Here is a 19,313-nt window from a genome sequence, read left to right on the forward strand (position 1 = left end):
AGAAACTCAACGGTTTTCAAACAGGGACTTTCACGCGTTAGGCAAAAGTGAAAACCCCTACTCTTGAAAAACTGTTTAAAAAACTGAAGCCGTCCTTACAGGCAAACAAAACTAATGTAAAGAGAAATGCAAGGGCTTTCTTCTCTCGTCATCTAAAAGTGAATGTCACTCGGGAATATTTTGTTACTGCCCCATAGCAAAAGCAACCCCTGCGTCATTTTCTGTTCTGTTTAAATCAGTGGTTCTTTTGCATATGAAGCAAACTCTTAGTGGCAGGTATGAGTGGCATCTACCGTGGCGGGAAAGACACGACGAAACAAGATTTTTCTTTCCGATTCCTTAAAAAAAGAGACAGTCTCTTGTTTCTGCCCGGTTTCGAACCGGGGACCTTTCGCGTGTTAGGCGAACGTGATAACCACTACACTACAGAAACACGTCGACTGCTCACTTCTAGACCTTTGAGTACAGCAGACTAGATGGAGAACACTGAGCGCAGTAATAACTGGCAGCTACTTTGGAGGAAAAGACACAATGAAAAAAGATTTCTCTCTCTTGTGTCTTCAAAAGTAGAACATCTCATGTTTCTGCCCGGTTTCGAACCGGGGACCTTTCGCGTGTGAGGCGAACGTGATAACCACTACACTACAGAAACCCGATGAAAAAACCTCAACTGGTCTTTAGACGCAAACAAAACCAAATTTATAAACCAACGCGAGGAATGTTGAGTCATTCAAAAGTCGCAAAACGCGTTTCTGATTGGTTCCAAACGACACTCCCACCTTATCTCGAACTGGGCACCGTCGACAATTGTGGCAAATGTGATGTCCACTTCACTACAGAAACTCAACGGTTTTCAAACAGGGACTTTCACGCGTTAGGCAAAAGTGAAAACCCCTACTCTTGAAAAACTGTTTAAAAAACTGAAGCCGTCCTTACAGGCAAACAAAACTAATGTAAAGAGAAATGCAAGGGCTTTCTTCTCTCGTCATCTAAAAGTGAATGTCACTCGGGAATATTTTGTTACTGCCCCATAGCAAAAGCAACCCCTGCGTCATTTTCTGTTCTGTTTAAATCAGTGGTTCTTTTGCATATGAAGCAAACTCTTAGTGGCAGGTATGAGTGGCATCTACCGTGGCGGGAAAGACACGACGAAACAAGATTTTTCTTTCCGATTCCTTAAAAAAAAGAGACAGTCTCTTGTTTCTGCCCGGTTTCGAACCAGGGACCTTTCGCGTGTTAGGCGAACGTGATAACCACTACACTACAGAAACACGTTGACTGCTCACTTCTAGACCTTTGAGTACAGCAGACTAGATGGAGAACACTGAGCGCAGTAATAACTGGCAGCTACTTTGGAGGAAAAGACACAATGAAAAAAGATTTCTCTCTCTTGTGTCTTCAAAAGTAGAACATCTCATGTTTCTGCCCGGTTTCGAACCAGGGACCTTTCGCGTGTGAGGCGAACGTGAGGCGAACGTGATAACCACTACACTACAGAAACCCGATGAAAACACCTCAACTGGTCTTTAGACGCAAACAAAACCAAATTTATAAACCAACGCGAGGAATGTTGAGTCATTCAAAAGTCGCAAAACGCGTTTCTGATTGGTTCCAAACGACACTCCCACCTTGTCTCGAACTGGGCACCGTCGACAATTGTGGCAAATGTGATGTCCACTTCACTACAGAAACTCAACGGTTTTCAAACAGGGACTTTCACGCGTTAGGCAAAAGTGAAAACCCCTACTCTTGAAAAACTGTTTAAAAAACTGAAGCCGTCCTTACAGGCAAACAAAACTAATGTACAGAGAAATGCAAGGGCTTTCTTCTCTCGTCATCTAAAAGTGAATGTCACTCGGGAATATTTTGTTACTGCCCCATAGCAAAAGCAACCCCTGCGTCATTTTCTGTTCTGTTTAAATCAGTGGTTCTTTTGCATATGAAGCAAACTCTTAGTGGCGGGTATGAGTGGCATCTACCGTGGCGGGAAAGACACGATGAAGCAAGATTTTTCTTTCCGATTCCTTAAAAAAAGAGACAGTCTCTTGTTTCTGCCCTGTTTCGAACCGGGGACCTTTCGCGTGTTGGGCGAACGTGATAACCACTACACTACAGAAGCACGTTGACTGCTCACTTCTAGACCTTTGAGTACAGCAGACTAGATGGAGAACACTGAGCGCAGTAATAACTGGCAGCTACTTTGGAGGAAAAGACACAATGAAAAAAGATTCCTGTCTCTTGTGTCTTCAAAAGTAGAACATCTCATGTTTCTGCCCGGTTTCGGACTGGGGACCTTTCGCGTGTGAGGCGAACGTGATAACCACTACACTACAGAAACCCGATGAAAAAACCTCAACTGGTCTTTAGACGCAAACAAAACCAAATTTATAAACCAACGCGAGGAATGTTGAGTCATTCAAAAGTCGCAAAACGCGTTTCTGATTGGTTCCAAACGACACTCCCACCTTGTCTCGAACTGGGCACCGTCGACAATTGTGGCAAATGTGATGTCCACTTCACTACAGAAACTTAACGGTTTTCAAACAGGGACTTTCACGCGTTAGGCAAAAGTGAAAACCCCTACTCTTGAAAAACTGTTTAAAAAACTGAAGCCGTCCTTACAGGCAAACAAAACTAATGTAAAGAGAAATGCAAGGGCTTTCTTCTCTCGTCATCTAAAAGTGAATGTCACTCGGGAATATTTTGTTACTGCCCCATAGCAAAAGCAACCCCTGCGTCATTTTCAGTTCTGTTTAAATCAGTGGTTCTTTTGCATATGAAGCAAACTCTTAGTGGCAGGTATGAGTGGCATCTACCGTGGCGGGAAAGACACGACGAAACAAGATTTTTCTTTCCGATTCCTTAAAAAAAAGAGACAGTCTCTTGTTTCTGCCCGGTTTCGAAGCGGGGACCTTTCGCATGTTAGGCAAACGCGATAACCACTACACTACAGAAACACGTTGACTGCTCACTTCTAGACCTTTGAGTACAGCAGACTAGATGGAGAACACTGAGCGCAGTAATAACTGGCAGCTACTTTGGAGGAAAAGACACAATGAAAAAAGATTTCTCTCTCTTGTGTCTTCAAAAGGACTTTCACGCGTTAGGCAAAAGTGAAAACCCCTACTCTTGAAAAACTGTTTAAAAAACTGAAGCCGTCCTTACAGGCAAACAAAACTAATGTAAAGAGAAATGCAAGGGCTTTCTTCTCTCGTCATCTAAAAGTGAATGTCACTCGGGAATATTTTGTTACTGCCCCATAGCAAAAGCAACCCCTGCGTCATTTTCTGTTCTGTTTAAATCAGTGGTTCTTTTGCATATGAAGCAAACTCTTAGTGGCAGGTATGAGTGGCATCTACCGTGGCGGGAAAGACACGACGAAACAAGATTTTTCTTTCCGATTCCTTAAAAAAAAGAGACAGTCTCTTGTTTCTGCCCGGTTTCGAACCGGGGACCTTTCGCGTGTTAGGCGAACGTGATAACCACTACACTACAGAAACACGTTGACTGCTCACTTCTAGACCTTTGAGTACAGCAGACTAGATGGAGAACACTGAGCGCAGTAATAACTGGCAGCTACTTTGGAGGAAAAGACACAATGAAAAAAGATTTCTCTCTCTTGTGTCTTCAAAAGTAGAACATCTCATGTTTCTGCCCGGTTTCGAACCGGGCACCTTTCGCGTGTGAGGCGAACGTGATAACCACTACACTACAGAAACCCGATGAAAACACCTCAACTGGTCTTTAGACGCAAACAAAACCAAATTTATAAACCAACGCGAGGAATGTTGAGTCATTCAAAAGTCGCAAAACGCGTTTCTGATTGGTTCCAAACGACACTCCCACCTTGTCTCGAACTGGGCACCGTCGACAATTGTGGCAAATGTGATGTCCACTTCACTACAGAAACTCAACGGTTTTCAAACAGGGACTTTCACGCGTTAGGCAAAAGTGAAAACCCCTACTCTTGAAAAACTGTTTAAAAAACTGAAGCCGTCCTTACAGGCAAACAAAACTAATGTAAAGAGAAATGCAAGGGCTTTCTTCTCTCGTCATCTAAAAGTGAATGTCACTCGGGAATATTTTGTTACTGCCCCATAGCAAAAGCAACCCCTGCGTCATTTTCTGTTCTGTTTAAATCAGTGGTTCTTTTGCATATGAAGCAAACTCTTAGTGGCAGGTATGAGTGGCATCTACCGTGGCGGGAAAGACACGACGAAACAAGATTTTTCTTTCCGATTCCTTAAAAAAAGAGACAGTCTCTTGTTTCTGCCCGGTTTCGAACCGGCGACCTTTCGCGTGTTAGGCGAACATGATAACCACTACACTAAAGAAACACGTTGACTGCTCACTTCTAGACCTTTGAGTACAGCAGACTAGATGGAGAACACTGAGCGGAGTAATTACTGGCAGCCACTTTGGAGGAAAAGACACATTGAAAAAAGATTTCTCTCTCTTGTGTCTTCAAAAGTAGAACATCTCATGTTTCTGCCCGGTTTCGAACCGGGGACCTTTCGCGTGTGAGGCGAACGTGATAACCACTACACTACAGAAACCCGATGAAAACACCTCAACTGGTCTTAAGACGCAAACAAAACCAAATTTATAAACCAACGCGAGGAATGTTGAGTCATTCAAAAGTCGCAAAACGCGTTTCTGATTGGTTCCAAACGACACTCCCACCTTGTCTCGAACTGGGCACCGTCGACAATTGTGGCAAATGTGATGTCCACTTCACTACAGAAACTCAACGGTTTTCAAACAGGGACTTTCACGCGTTAGGCAAAAGTGAAAACCCCTACTTTTGAAAAACTGTTTAAAAAACTGAAGCCGTCCTTACAGGCAAACAAAACTAATGTAAAGAGAAATGCAAGGGCTTTCTTCTCTCGTCATCTAAAAGTGAATGTCACTCGGGAATATTTTGTTACTGCCCCATAGCAAAAGCAACCCCTGCGTCATTTTCTGTTCTGTTTAAATCAGTGGTTCTTTTGCATATGAAGCAAACTCTTAGTGGCAGGTATGAGTGGCATCTACCGTGGCGGGAAAGACACGACGAAACAAGATTTTTCTTTCCGATTCCTTAAAAAAAGAGACAGTCTCTTGTTTCTGCCCGGTTTTGAACCGGGGATCTTTCGCGTGTTAGGCGAACGTGATAACCACTACACTACTGAAACACGTTGACTGCTCACTTCTAGACCTTTGAGTACAGCAGACTAGATGGACAACACTGAGCGCAGTAATAACTGGCAGCTACTTTGGAGGAAAAGACACAATGAAAAAAGATTTCTCTCTCTTGTGTCTTCAAAAGTAGAACATCTCATGTTTCTGCCCGGTTTCGAACCGAGGACCTTTCGCGTGTGAGGCGAACGTGATAACCACTACACTACAGAAACCCGATGAAAAAACCTCAACTGGTCTTTAGACGCAAACAAAACCAAATTTATAAACCAACGCGAGGAATGTTGAGTCATTCAAAAGTCGCAAAACTCGTTTCTGATTGGTTCCAAACGACACTCCCACCTTATCTCGAACTGGGCACCGTCGACAATTGTGGCAAATGTGATGTCCACTTCACTACAGAAACTCAACGGTTTTCAAACAGGGACTTTCACGCGTTAGGCAAAAGTGAAAACCCCTACTCTTGAAAAACTGTTTAAAAAACTGAAGCCGTCCTTACAGGCAAACAAAACTAATGTAAAGAGAAATGCCACGGCTTTCTTCTCTCGTCATCTAAAAGTGAATGTCACTCGGGAATATTTTGTTACTGCCCCATAGCAAAAGCAACCCCTGCGTCATTTTCTGTTCTGTTTAAATCAGTGGTTCTTTTGCATATGAAGCAAACTCTTAGTGGCAGGTATGAGTGGCATCTACCGTGGCGGGAAAGACACGACGAAACAAGATTTTTCTTTCCGATTCCTTAAAAAAAAGAGACAGTCTCTTGTTTCTGCCCGGTTTCGAACCAGGGACCTTTCGCGTGTTAGGCGAACGTGATAACCACTACACTACAGAAACACGTTGACTGCTCACTTCTAGACCTTTGAGTACAGCAGACTAGATGGAGAACACTGAGCGCAGTAATAACTGGCAGCTACTTTGGAGGAAAAGACACAATGAAAAAAGATTTCTCTCTCTTGTGTCTTCAAAAGTAGAACATCTCATGTTTCTGCCCAGTTTCGAACCGGGGACCTTTCGCTTGTGAGGCGAACGTGAGGCGAACGTGATAACCACTACACTACAGAAACCCGATGAAAACACCTCAACTGGTCTTTAGACGCAAACAAAACCAAATTTATAAACCAACGCGAGGAATGTTGAGTCATTCAAAAGTCGCAAAACGCGTTTCTGATTGGTTCCAAACGACACTCCCACCTTGTCTCGAACTGGGCACCGTCGACAATTGTGGCAAATGTGATGTCCACTTCACTACAGAAACTCAACGGTTTTCAAACAGGGACTTTCACGCGTTAGGCAAAAGTGAAAACCCCTACTCTTGAAAAACTGTTTAAAAAACTGAAGCCGTCCTTACAGGCAAACAAAACTAATGTAAAGAGAAATGCAAGGGCTTTCTTCTCTCGTCATCTAAAAGTGAATGTCACTCGGGAATATTTTGTTACTGCCCCATAGCAAAAGCAACCCCTGCGTCATTTTCTGTTCTGTTTAAATCAGTGGTTCTTTTGCATATGAAGCAAACTCTTAGTGGCAGGTATGAGTGGCATCTACCGTGGCGGGAAAGACACGACGAAACAAGATTTTTCTTTCCGATTCCTTAAAAAAAAGAGACAGTCTCTTGTTTCTGCCCGGTTTCGAACCGGGGACCTTTCGCGTGTTAGGCGAACGTGATAACCACTACACTACAGAAACACGTTGACTGCTCACTTCTAGACCTTTGAGTACAGCAGACTAGATGGAGAACACTGAGCACAGTAATAACTGGCAGCTACTTTGGAGGAAAAGACACAATGAAAAAAGATTTCTCTCTCTTGTGTCTTCAAAAGTAGAACATCTCATGTTTCTGCCCGGTTTCGAACCGGTGACCTTTCACGTGTGAGGCGAACGTGATAACCACTACACTACAGAAACCCGATGAAAACACCTCAACTGGTCTTTAGACGCAAACAAAACCAAATTTATAAACCAACGCGAGGAATGTTGAGTCATTCAAAAGTCGCAAAACGCGTTTCTGATTGGTTCCAAACGACACTCCCACCTTGTCTCGAACTGGGCACCGTCGACAATTGTGGCAAATGTGATGTCCACTTCACTACAGAAACTCAACGGTTTTCAAACAGGGACTTTCACGCGTTAGGCAAAAGTGAAAACCCCTACTCTTGAAAAACTGTTTAAAAAACTGAAGCCGTCCTTACAGGCAAACAAAACTAATGTAAAGAGAAATGCAAGGGCTTTCTTCTCTCGTCATCTAAAAGTGAATGTCACTCGGGAATATTTTGTTACTGCCCCATAGCAAAAGCAACCCCTGCGTCATTTTCTGTTCTGTTTAAATCAGTGGTTCTTTTGCATATGAAGCAAACTCTTAGTGGCAGGTATGAGTGGCATCTACCGTGGCGGGAAAGACACGACGAAACAAGATTTTTCTTTCCGATTCCTTAAAAAAAAGAGACAGTCTCTTGTTTCTGCCCGGTTTCGAACCGGGGACCTTTCGCGTGTTAGGCGAACGTGATAACCACTACACTACAGAAACACGTTGACTGCTCACTTCTAGACCTTTGAGTACAGCAGACTAGATGGAGAACACTGAGCGCAGTAATAACTGGCAGCTACTTTGGAGGAAAAGACACAATGAAAAAAGAATTCTCTCTCTTGTGTCTTCAAAAGTAGAACATCTCATGTTTCTGCCCGGTTTCGAACGGGGGACCTTTTGCGTGTGAGGCGAACGTGATAACCACTACACTACAGAAACCCGATGAAACACCTCAACTGGTCTTTAGACGCAAACAAAACCAAATTTATAAACCAACGCGAGGAATGTTGAGTCATTCAAAAGTCGCAAAACGCGTTTCTGATTGGTTCCAAACGACACTCCCACCTTGTCTCGAACTGGGCACCGTCGACAATTGTGGCAAATGTGATGTCCACTTCACTACAGAAACTCAACGGTTTTCAAACAGGGACTTTCACGCGTTAGGCAAAAGTGAAAACCCCTACTCTTGAAAAACTGTTTAAAAAACTGAAGCCGTCCTTACAGGCAAACAAAACTAATGTAAAGAGAAATGCAAGGGCTTTCTTCTCTCGTCATCTAAAAGTGAATGTCACTCGGGAATATTTTGTTACTGCCCCATAGCAAAAGCAACCCCTGCGTCATTTTCTGTTCTGTTTAAATCAGTGGTTCTTTTGCATATGAAGCAAACTCTTAGTGGCAGGTATGAGTGGCATCTACCGTGGCGGGAAAGACACGACGAAACAAGATTTTTCTTTCCGATTCCTTAAAAAAAGAGACAGTCTCTTGTTTCTGCCCGGTTTCGAACCGGCGACCTTTCGCGTGTTAGGCGAACATGATAACCACTACACTACAGAAACACGTTGACTGCTCACTTCTAGACCTTTGAGTACAGCAGACTAGATGGAGAACACTGAGCGGAGTAATTACTGGCAGCTACTTTGGAGGAAAAGACACAATGAAAAAAGATTTCTCTCTCTTGTGTCTTCAAAAGTAGAACATCTCATGTTTCTGCCCGGTTTCGAACCGGGGACCTTTCGCGTGTGAAGCGAACGTGATAACCACTACACTACAGAAACCCGATGAAAACACCTCAACTGGTCTTTAGACACAAACAAAACCAAATTTATAAACCAACGCGAGGAATGTTGAGTCATTCAAAAGTCGCAAAACGCGTTTCTGATTGGTTCCAAACGACACTCCCACCTTGTCTCGAACTGGGCACCGTCGACAATTGTGGCAAATGTGATGTCCACTTCACTACAGAAACTCAACGGTTTTCAAACAGGGACTTTCACGCGTTAGGCAAAAGTGAAAACCCCTACTTTTGAAAAACTGTTTATAAAACTGAAGCCGTCCTTACAGGCAAACAAAACTAATGTAAAAAGAAATGCAAGGGCTTTCTTCTCTCGTCATCTAAAAGTGAATGTCACTCGGGAATATTTTGTTACTGCCCCATAGCAAAAGCAACCCCTGCGTCATTTTCTGTTCTGTTTAAATCAGTGGTTCTTTTGCATATGAAGCAAACTCTTAGTGGCAGGTATGAGTGGCATCTACCGTGGCGGGAAAGACACGACGAAACAAGATTTTTCTTTCCGATTCCTTAAAAAAAAGAGACAGTCTCTTGTTTCTGCCCGGTTTCGAACCGGGGACCTTTCGCGTGTTAGGCGAACGTGATAACCACTACACTACAGAAACACGTTGACTGCTCACTTCTAGACCTTTGAGTACAGCAGACTAGATGGAGAACACTGAGCGCAGTAATAACTGGCAGCTACTTTGGAGGAAAAGACACAATGAAAAAAGAATTCTCTCTCTTGTGTCTTCAAAAGTAGAACATCTCATGTTTCTGCCCGGTTTCGAACGGGGGACCTTTTGCGTGTGAGGCGAACGTGATAACCACTACACTACAGAAACCCGATGAAAACACCTCAACTGGTCTTTAGACGCAAACAAAACCAAATTTATAAACCAACGCGAGGAATGTTGAGTCATTCAAAAGTCGCAAAACGCGTTTCTGATTGGTTCCAAACGACACTCCCACCTTGTCTCGAACTGGGCACCGTCGACAATTGTGGCAAATGTGATGTCCACTTCACTACAGAAACTCAACGGTTTTCAAACAGGGACTTTCACGCGTTAGGCAAATTGAAAACCCCTACTTTTGAAAAACTGTTTAAAAAACTGAAGCCGTCCTTACAGGCAAACAAAACTAATGTAAAGAGAAATGCAAGGGCTTTCTTCTCTCGTCATCTAAAAGTGAATGTCACTCGGGAATATTTTGTTACTGCCCCATAGCAAAAGCAACCCCTGCGTCATTTTCTGTTCTGTTTAAATCAGTGGTTCTTTTGCATATGAAGCAAACTCTTAGTGGCAGGTATGAGTGGCATCTACCGTGGCGGGAAAGACACGACGAAACAAGATTTTTCTTTCCGATTCCTTAAAAAAAGAGACAGTCTCTTGTTTCTGCCCGGTTTCGAACCGGGGATCTTTCGCGTGTTAGGCGAACGTGATAACCACTACACTACAGAAACACGTTGACTGCTCACTTCTAGACCTTTGAGTACAGCAGACTAGAGGGAGAACACTGAGCACAGTAATAACTGGCAGCTACTTTGGAGGAAAAGACACAATGAAAAAAGATTTCTCTCTCTTGTGTCTTCAAAAGTAGAACATCTCATGTTTCTGCCCGGTTTCGAACCGGGGACCTTTCGCGTGTGAGGCGAACGTGATAACCACTACACTACAGAAACCCGATGAAAACACCTCAACTGGTCTTTAGACGCAAACAAAACCAAATTTATAAACCAACGCGAGGAATGTTGAGTCATTCAAAAGTCGCAAAACGCATTTCTGATTGGTTCCAAACGACACTCCCACCTTGTCTCGAACTGGGCACCGTCGACAATTGTGGCAAATGTGATGTCCACTTCACTACAGAAACTCAACGGTTTTCAAACAGGGACTTTCACGCGTTAGGCAAAAGTGAAAACCCCTACTCTTGAAAAACTGTTTAAAAAACTGAAGCCGTCCTTACAGGCAAACAAAACTAATGTAAAGAGAAATGCAAGGGCTTTCTTCTCTCGTCATCTAAAAGTGAATGTCACTCGGGAATATTTTGTTACTGCCCCATAGCAAAAGCAACCCCTGCGTCATTTTCTGTTCTGTTTAAATCAGTGGTTCTTTTGCATATGAAGCAAACTCTTAGTGGCAGGTATGAGTGGCATCTACCGTGGCGGGAAAGACACGACAAAACAAGATTTTTCTTTCCGATTCCTTAAAAAAAGAGACAGTCTCTTGTTTCTGCCCGGTTTCGAACCGGCGACCTTTCGCGTGTTAGGCGAACATGATAACCACTACACTACAGAAACACGTTGACTGCTCACTTCTAGACCTTTGAGTACAGCAGACTAGATGGAGAACACTGAGCGGAGTAATTACTGGCAGCTACTTTGGAGGAAAAGACACAATGAAAAAAGATTTCTCTCTCTTGTGTCTTCAAAAGTAGAACATCTCATGTTTCTGCCCGGTTTCGAACCGGGGACCTTTCGCGTGTGAGGCGAACGTGATAACTAGAGATGAGCGAACATGCTCGTCCGAGCTTGATGCTCGGTCGAGCATTAGGGTACTCGAAACTGCTCGTTGCTCGGACGAATACTTCGCCCGCTCGAGAAAATGGCAGCTCCCGCCGTTTTGCTTTTTGGCGGCCAGAAACAGAGCCAATCACAAGCCAGGAGACTCTGCACTCCACCCAGCATGACGTGGTACCCTTACACGTCGATAGCAGTGGTTGGCTGGCCAGATCAGGTGACCCTGGGATAGACTAGCCGCTGCCCGCGCTGCTCGGATCATTCTGTGTCTGGATGCCGCTAGGGAGAGAGCTGCTGCTGGTCAGGGAAAGCGTTAGGGTGTTCTATTAGCTTACTGTTAGGCAGGAGTGATTCTCAAAGAACCCAACAGCCCTTCTTAGGGCTACAATAACGTTCTACTTTTTTTATTTTAATTTGCATCTAGTACCATTTTGTGAGGAATTAGCAGGGGGACTTGCTACCGTTGTGTTTAGCTCTTAGTGGCACACATATCCATAGCAAAGACCGAAGTGGGAAAATTTAGTAGGGGTTGGATTTCAATTAGGCACTAACTCAGTGTCATCTCATCTGGCATAGTAGTGTGCTTTGATACTTGGCTAGAAAATAGCCATAGGAGAATACAAAGAGCTTACTTACGCATACAGTAGCGTTCTATATATTTGATTTCTGGTTGATCTGCTGGTGGCTGTACTTTCTGCAGTGCATGTACTAGCCAATTCTGAGCAATTTATAGTGAGACTTGCGACCGCTGTGTTCTGCGCTTAGTGACGCACATATCCATAGCAAAGACCGAAGTGGGAAAATTTAGTAGGGGTTGGATTTCAATTAGGCACTAACTCAGTGTCATCTCATCTGGCATAGTAGTGTGCTTTGATACTTGGCTAGAAAATAGCCATAGGAGAATACAAAGAGCTTACTTACGCATACAGTAGCGTTCTATATATTTGATTTCTGGTTGATCTGCTGGTGGCTGTACTTTCTGCAGTGCATGTACTAGCCAATTCTGAGCAATTTGTAGTGAGACTTGCGACCGCTGTGTTCTGCGCTTAGTGACGCACATATCCATAGCAAAGACCGAAGTGGGAAAATTTAGTAGGGGTTGGATTTCAATTAGGCACTAACTCAGTGTCATCTCATCTGGCATAGTAGTGTGCTTTGATACTTGGCTAGAAAATAGCCATAGGAGAATACAAAGAGCTTACTTACGCATACAGTAGCGTTCTATATATTTGATTTCTGGTTGATCTGCTGGTGGCTGTACTTTCTGCAGTGCATGTACTAGCCAATTCTGAGCAATTTGTAGTGAGACTTGCGACCGCTGTGTTCTGCGCTTAGTGACGCACATATCCATAGCAAAGACCGAAGTGGGAAAATTTAGTAGGGGTTGGATTTCAATTAGGCACTAACTCAGTGTCATCTCATCTGGCATAGTAGTGTGCTTTGATACTTGGCTAGAAAATAGCCATAGGAGAATACAAAGAGCTTACTTACGCATACAGTAGCGTTCTATATATTTGATTTCTGGTTGATCTGCTGGTGGCTGTACTTTCTGCAGTGCATGTACTAGCCAATTCTGAGCAATTTGTAGTGAGACTTGCGACCGCTGTGTTCTGCGCTTAGTGACGCACATATCCATAGCAAAGACCGAAGTGGGAAAATTTAGTAGGGGTTGGATTTCAATTAGGCACTAACTCAGTGTCATCTCATCTGGCATAGTAGTGTGCTTTGATACTTGGCTAGAAAATAGCCATAGGAGAATACAAAGAGCTTACTTACGCATACAGTAGCGTTCTATATATTTGATTTCTGGTTGATCTGCTGGTGGCTGTACTTTCTGCAGTGCATGTACTAGCCAATTCTGAGCAATTTGTAGTGAGACTTGCGACCGCTGTGTTCTGCGCTTAGTGACGCACATATCCATAGCAAAGACCGAAGTGGGAAAATTTAGTAGGGGTTGGATTTCAATTAGGCACTAACTCAGTGTCATCTCATCTGGCATAGTAGTGTGCTTTGATACTTGGCTAGAAAATAGCCATAGGAGAATACAAAGAGCTTACTTACGCATACAGTAGCGTTCTATATATTTGATTTCTGGTTGATCTGCTGGTGGCTGTACTTTCTGCAGTGCATGTACTAGCCAATTCTGAGCAATTTGTAGTGAGACTTGCGACCGCTGTGTTCTGCGCTTAGTGACGCACATATCCATAGCAAAGACCGAAGTGGGAAAATTTAGTAGGGGTTGGATTTCAATTAGGCACTAACTCAGTGTCATCTCATCTGGCATAGTAGTGTGCTTTGATACTTGGCTAGAAAATAGCCATAGGAGAATACAAAGAGCTTACTTACGCATACAGTAGCGTTCTATATATTTGATTTCTGGTTGATCTGCTGGTGGCTGTACTTTCTGCAGTGCATGTACTAGCCAATTCTGAGCAATTTGTAGTGAGACTTGCGACCGCTGTGTTCTGCGCTTAGTGACGCACATATCCATAGCAAAGACCGAAGTGGGAAAATTTAGTAGGGGTTGGATTTCAATTAGGCACTAACTCAGTGTCATCTCATCTGGCATAGTAGTGTGCTTTGATACTTGGCTAGAAAATAGCCATAGGAGAATACAAAGAGCTTACTTACGCATACAGTAGCGTTCTATATATTTGATTTCTGGTTGATCTGCTGGTGGCTGTACTTTCTGCAGTGCATGTACTAGCCAATTCTGAGCAATTTGTAGTGAGACTTGCGACCGCTGTGTTCTGCGCTTAGTGACGCACATATCCATAGCAAAGACCGAAGTGGGAAAATTTAGTAGGGGTTGGATTTCAATTAGGCACTAACTCAGTGTCATCTCATCTGGCATAGTAGTGTGCTTTGATACTTGGCTAGAAAATAGCCATAGGAGAATACAAAGAGCTTACTTACGCATACAGTAGCGTTCTATATATTTGATTTCTGGTTGATCTGCTGGTGGCTGTACTTTCTGCAGTGCATGTACTAGCCAATTCTGAGCAATTTGTAGTGAGACTTGCGACCGCTGTGTTCTGCGCTTAGTGACGCACATATCCATAGCAAAGACCGAAGTGGGAAAATTTAGTAGGGGTTGGATTTCAATTAGGCACTAACTCAGTGTCATCTCATCTGGCATAGTAGTGTGCTTTGATACTTGGCTAGAAAATAGCCATAGGAGAATACAAAGAGCTTACTTACGCATACAGTAGCGTTCTATATATTTGATTTCTGGTTGATCTGCTGGTGGCTGTACTTTCTGCAGTGCATGTACTAGCCAATTCTGAGCAATTTGTAGTGAGACTTGCGACCGCTGTGTTCTGCGCTTAGTGACGCACATATCCATAGCAAAGACCGAAGTGGGAAAATTTAGTAGGGGTTGGATTTCAATTAGGCACTAACTCAGTGTCATCTCATCTGGCATAGTAGTGTGCTTTGATACTTGGCTAGAAAATAGCCATAGGAGAATACAAAGAGCTTACTTACGCATACAGTAGCGTTCTATATATTTGATTTCTGGTTGATCTGCTGGTGGCTGTACTTTCTGCAGTGCATGTACTAGCCAATTCTGAGCAATTTGTAGTGAGACTTGCGACCGCTGTGTTCTGCGCTTAGTGACGCACATATCCATAGCAAAGACCGAAGTGGGAAAATTTAGTAGGGGTTGGATTTCAATTAGGCACTAACTCAGTGTCATCTCATCTGGCATAGTAGTGTGCTTTGATACTTGGCTAGAAAATAGCCATAGGAGAATACAAAGAGCTTACTTACGCATACAGTAGCGTTCTATATATTTGATTTCTGGTTGATCTGCTGGTGGCTGTACTTTCTGCAGTGCATGTACTAGCCAATTCTGAGCAATTTGTAGTGAGACTTGCGACCGCTGTGTTCTGCGCTTAGTGACGCACATATCCATAGCAAAGACCGAAGTGGGAAAATTTAGTAGGGGTTGGATTTCAATTAGGCACTAACTCAGTGTCATCTCATCTGGCATAGTAGTGTGCTTTGATACTTGGCTAGAAAATAGCCATAGGAGAATACAAAGAGCTTACTTACGCATACAGTAGCGTTCTATATATTTGATTTCTGGTTGATCTGCTGGTGGCTGTACTTTCTGCAGTGCATGTACTAGCCAATTCTGAGCAATTTGTAGTGAGACTTGCGACCGCTGTGTTCTGCGCTTAGTGACGCACATATCCATAGCAAAGACCGAAGTGGGAAAATTTAGTAGGGGTTGGATTTCAATTAGGCACTAACTCAGTGTCATCTCATCTGGCATAGTAGTGTGCTTTGATACTTGGCTAGAAAATAGCCATAGGAGAATACAAAGAGCTTACTTACGCATACAGTAGCGTTCTATATATTTGATTTCTGGTTGATCTGCTGGTGGCTGTACTTTCTGCAGTGCATGTACTAGCCAATTCTGAGCAATTTGTAGTGAGACTTGCGACCGCTGTGTTCTGCGCTTAGTGACGCACATATCCATAGCAAAGACCGAAGTGGGAAAATTTAGTAGGGGTTGGATTTCAATTAGGCACTAACTCAGTGTCATCTCATCTGGCATAGTAGTGTGCTTTGATACTTGGCTAGAAAATAGCCATAGGAGAATACAAAGAGCTTACTTACGCATACAGTAGCGTTCTATATATTTGATTTCTGGTTGATCTGCTGGTGGCTGTACTTTCTGCAGTGCATGTACTAGCCAATTCTGAGCAATTTGTAGTGAGACTTGCGACCGCTGTGTTCTGCGCTTAGTGACGCACATATCCATAGCAAAGACCGAAGTGGGAAAATTTAGTAGGGGTTGGATTTCAATTAGGCACTAACTCAGTGTCATCTCATCTGGCATAGTAGTGTGCTTTGATACTTGGCTAGAAAATAGCCATAGGAGAATACAAAGAGCTTACTTACGCATACAGTAGCGTTCTATATATTTGATTTCTGGTTGATCTGCTGGTGGCTGTACTTTCTGCAGTGCATGTACTAGCCAATTCTGAGCAATTTGTAGTGAGACTTGCGACCGCTGTGTTCTGCGCTTAGTGACGCACATATCCATAGCAAAGACCGAAGTGGGAAAATTTAGTAGGGGTTGGATTTCAATTAGGCACTAACTCAGTGTCATCTCATCTGGCATAGTAGTGTGCTTTGATACTTGGCTAGAAAATAGCCATAGGAGAATACAAAGAGCTTACTTACGCATACAGTAGCGTTCTATATATTTGATTTCTGGTTGATCTGCTGGTGGCTGTACTTTCTGCAGTGCATGTACTAGCCAATTCTGAGCAATTTGTAGTGAGACTTGCGACCGCTGTGTTCTGCGCTTAGTGACGCACATATCCATAGCAAAGACCGAAGTGGGAAAATTTAGTAGGGGTTGGATTTCAATTAGACACTAACTCAGTGTCATCTCATCTGGCATAGTAGTGTGCTTTGATACTTGGCTAGAAAATAGCCATAGGAGAATACAAAGAGCTTACTTACGCATACAGTAGCGTTCTATATATTTGATTTCTGGTTGATCTGCTGGTGGCTGTACTTTCTGCAGTGCATGTACTAGCCAATTCTGAGCAATTTGTAGTGAGACTTGCGACCGCTGTGTTCTGCGCTTAGTGACGCACATATCCATAGCAAAGACCGAAGTGGGAAAATTTAGTAGGGGTTGGATTTCAATTAGGCACTAACTCAGTGTCATCTCATCTGGCATAGTAGTGTGCTTTGATACTTGGCTAGAAAATAGCCATAGGAGAATACAAAGAGCTTACTTACGCATACAGTAGCGTTCTATATATTTGATTTCTGGTTGATCTGCTGGTGGCTGTACTTTCTGCAGTGCATGTACTAGCCAATTCTGAGCAATTTGTAGTGAGACTTGCGACCGCTGTGTTCTGCGCTTAGTGACGCACATATCCATAGCAAAGACCGAAGTGGGAAAATTTAGTAGGGGTTGGATTTCAATTAGGCACTAACTCAGTGTCATCTCATCTGGCATAGTAGTGTGCTTTGATACTTGGCTAGAAAATAGCCATAGGAGAATACAAAGAGCTTACTTACGCATACAGTAGCGTTCTATATATTTGATTTCTGGTTGATCTGCTGGTGGCTGTACTTTCTGCAGTGCATGTACTAGCCAATTCTGAGCAATTTGTAGTGAGACTTGCGACCGCTGTGTTCTGCGCTTAGTGACGCACATATCCATAGCAAAGACCGAAGTGGGAAAATTTAGTAGGGGTTGGATTTCAATTAGGCACTAACTCAGTGTCATCTCATCTGGCATAGTAGTGTGCTTTGATACTTGGCTAGAAAATAGCCATAGGAGAATACAAAGAGCTTACTTACGCATACAGTAGCGTTCTATATATTTGATTTCTGGTTGATCTGCTGGTGGCTGTACTTTCTGCAGTGCATGTACTAGCCAATTCTGAGCAATTTGTAGTGAGACTTGCGACCGCTGTGTTCTGCGCTTAGTGACGCACATATCCATAGCAAAGACCGAAGTGGGAAAATTTAGTAGGGGTTGGATTTCAATTAGGCACTAACTCAGTGTCATCTCATCTGGCATAGTAGTGTGCTTTGATACTTGGCTAGAAAATAGCCATAGGAGAATACAAAGAGCTTACTTACGCATACAGTAGCGTTCTATATATTTGATTTCTGGTTGATCTGCTGGTGGCTGTACTTTCTGCAGTGCATGTACTAGCCAATTCTGAGCAATTTGTAGTGAGACTTGCGACCGCTGTGTTCTGCGCTTAGTGACGCACATATCCATAGCAAAGACCGAAGTGGGAAAATTTAGTAGGGGTTGGATTTCAATTAGGCACTAACTCAGTGTCATCTCATCTGGCATAGTAGTGTGCTTTGATACTTGGCTAGAAAATAGCCATAGGAGAATACAAAGAGCTTACTTACGCATACAGTAGCGTTCTATATATTTGATTTCTGGTTGATCTGCTGGTGGCTGTACTTTCTGCAGTGCATGTACTAGCCAATTCTGAGCAATTTGTAGTGAGACTTGCGACCGCTGTGTTCTGCGCTTAGTGACGCACATATCCATAGCAAAGACCGAAGTGGGAAAATTTAGTAGGGGTTGGATTTCAATTAGGCACTAACTCAGTGTCATCTCATCTGGCATAGTAGTGTGCTTTGATACTTGGCTAGAAAATAGCCATAGGAGAATACAAAGAGCTTACTTACGCATACAGTAGCGTTCTATATATTTGATTTCTGGTTGATCTGCTGGTGGCTGTACTTTCTGCAGTGCATGTACTAGCCAATTCTGAGCAATTTGTAGTGAGACTTGCGACCGCTGTGTTCTGCGCTTAGTGACGCACATATCCATAGCAAAGACCGAAGTGGGAAAATTTAGTAGGGGTTGGATTTCAATTAGACACTAACTCAGTGTCATCTCATCTGGCATAGTAGTGTGCTTTGATACTTGGCTAGAAAATAGCCATAGGAGAATACAAAGAGCTTACTTACGCATACAGTAGCGTTCTATATATTTGATTTCTGGTTGATCTGCTGGTGGCTGTACTTTCTGCAGTGCATGTACTAGCCAATTCTGAGCAATTTGTAGTGAGACTTGCGACCGCTGTGTTCTGCGCTTAGTGACGCACATATCCATAGCAAAGACCGAAGTGGGAAAATTTAGTAGGGGTTGGATTTCAATTAGGCACTAACTCAGTGTCATCTCATCTGGCATAGTAGTGTGCTTTGATACTTGGCTAGAAAATAGCCATAGGAGAATACAAAGAGCTTACTTACGCATACAGTAGCGTTCTATATATTTGATTTCTGGTTGATCTGCTGGTGGCTGTACTTTCTGCAGTGCATGTACTAGCCAATTCTGAGCAATTTGTAGTGAGACTTGCGACCGCTGTGTTCTGCGCTTAGTGACGCACATATCCATAGCAAAGACCGAAGTGGGAAAATTTAGTAGGGGTTGGATTTCAATTAGGCACTAACTCAGTGTCATCTCATCTGGCATAGTAGTGTGCTTTGATACTTGGCTAGAAAATAGCCATAGGAGAATACAAAGAGCTTACTTACGC

At 43.2% G+C, this 19,313-nt stretch overlaps 11 non-coding genes across 11 annotated transcripts; all 11 read right to left on the bottom strand.

Annotated features, from left to right (window-relative positions):
- Positions 1-360: 360 nt before the first annotated feature.
- Positions 361-433, bottom strand: TRNAV-AAC (transfer RNA valine (anticodon AAC)). The gene has a single exon. It is a non-coding gene; the product is annotated as a tRNA-Val (tRNA).
- A 146-nt stretch (positions 434-579) lies between these two features.
- TRNAV-CAC (transfer RNA valine (anticodon CAC)) lies at positions 580-652 on the bottom strand. The gene has a single exon. It is a non-coding gene; the product is annotated as a tRNA-Val (tRNA).
- Positions 653-1,198: 546 nt separating this feature from the next.
- TRNAV-AAC (transfer RNA valine (anticodon AAC)) lies at positions 1,199-1,271 on the bottom strand. The gene has a single exon. It is a non-coding gene; the product is annotated as a tRNA-Val (tRNA).
- Positions 1,272-3,427: 2,156 nt separating this feature from the next.
- On the bottom strand, positions 3,428-3,500 carry TRNAV-AAC (transfer RNA valine (anticodon AAC)). The gene has a single exon. It is a non-coding gene; the product is annotated as a tRNA-Val (tRNA).
- A 983-nt stretch (positions 3,501-4,483) lies between these two features.
- On the bottom strand, positions 4,484-4,556 carry TRNAV-CAC (transfer RNA valine (anticodon CAC)). Its single transcript has one exon. It is a non-coding gene; the product is annotated as a tRNA-Val (tRNA).
- A 1,383-nt stretch (positions 4,557-5,939) lies between these two features.
- Positions 5,940-6,012, bottom strand: TRNAV-AAC (transfer RNA valine (anticodon AAC)). Its single transcript has one exon. It is a non-coding gene; the product is annotated as a tRNA-Val (tRNA).
- Positions 6,013-6,788: 776 nt separating this feature from the next.
- Positions 6,789-6,861, bottom strand: TRNAV-AAC (transfer RNA valine (anticodon AAC)). The gene has a single exon. It is a non-coding gene; the product is annotated as a tRNA-Val (tRNA).
- Positions 6,862-7,626: 765 nt separating this feature from the next.
- TRNAV-AAC (transfer RNA valine (anticodon AAC)) lies at positions 7,627-7,699 on the bottom strand. The gene has a single exon. It is a non-coding gene; the product is annotated as a tRNA-Val (tRNA).
- Positions 7,700-9,300: 1,601 nt separating this feature from the next.
- TRNAV-AAC (transfer RNA valine (anticodon AAC)) lies at positions 9,301-9,373 on the bottom strand. Its single transcript has one exon. It is a non-coding gene; the product is annotated as a tRNA-Val (tRNA).
- A 763-nt stretch (positions 9,374-10,136) lies between these two features.
- Positions 10,137-10,209, bottom strand: TRNAV-AAC (transfer RNA valine (anticodon AAC)). The gene has a single exon. It is a non-coding gene; the product is annotated as a tRNA-Val (tRNA).
- A 146-nt stretch (positions 10,210-10,355) lies between these two features.
- TRNAV-CAC (transfer RNA valine (anticodon CAC)) lies at positions 10,356-10,428 on the bottom strand. The gene has a single exon. It is a non-coding gene; the product is annotated as a tRNA-Val (tRNA).
- Positions 10,429-19,313: the final 8,885 nt, after the last annotated feature.

This window comes from Engystomops pustulosus, chromosome 6, assembly GCF_040894005.1.
Source record: "Engystomops pustulosus chromosome 6, aEngPut4.maternal, whole genome shotgun sequence".
In the NCBI taxonomy this organism is placed as follows: domain Eukaryota; kingdom Metazoa; phylum Chordata; class Amphibia; order Anura; family Leptodactylidae; genus Engystomops; species Engystomops pustulosus.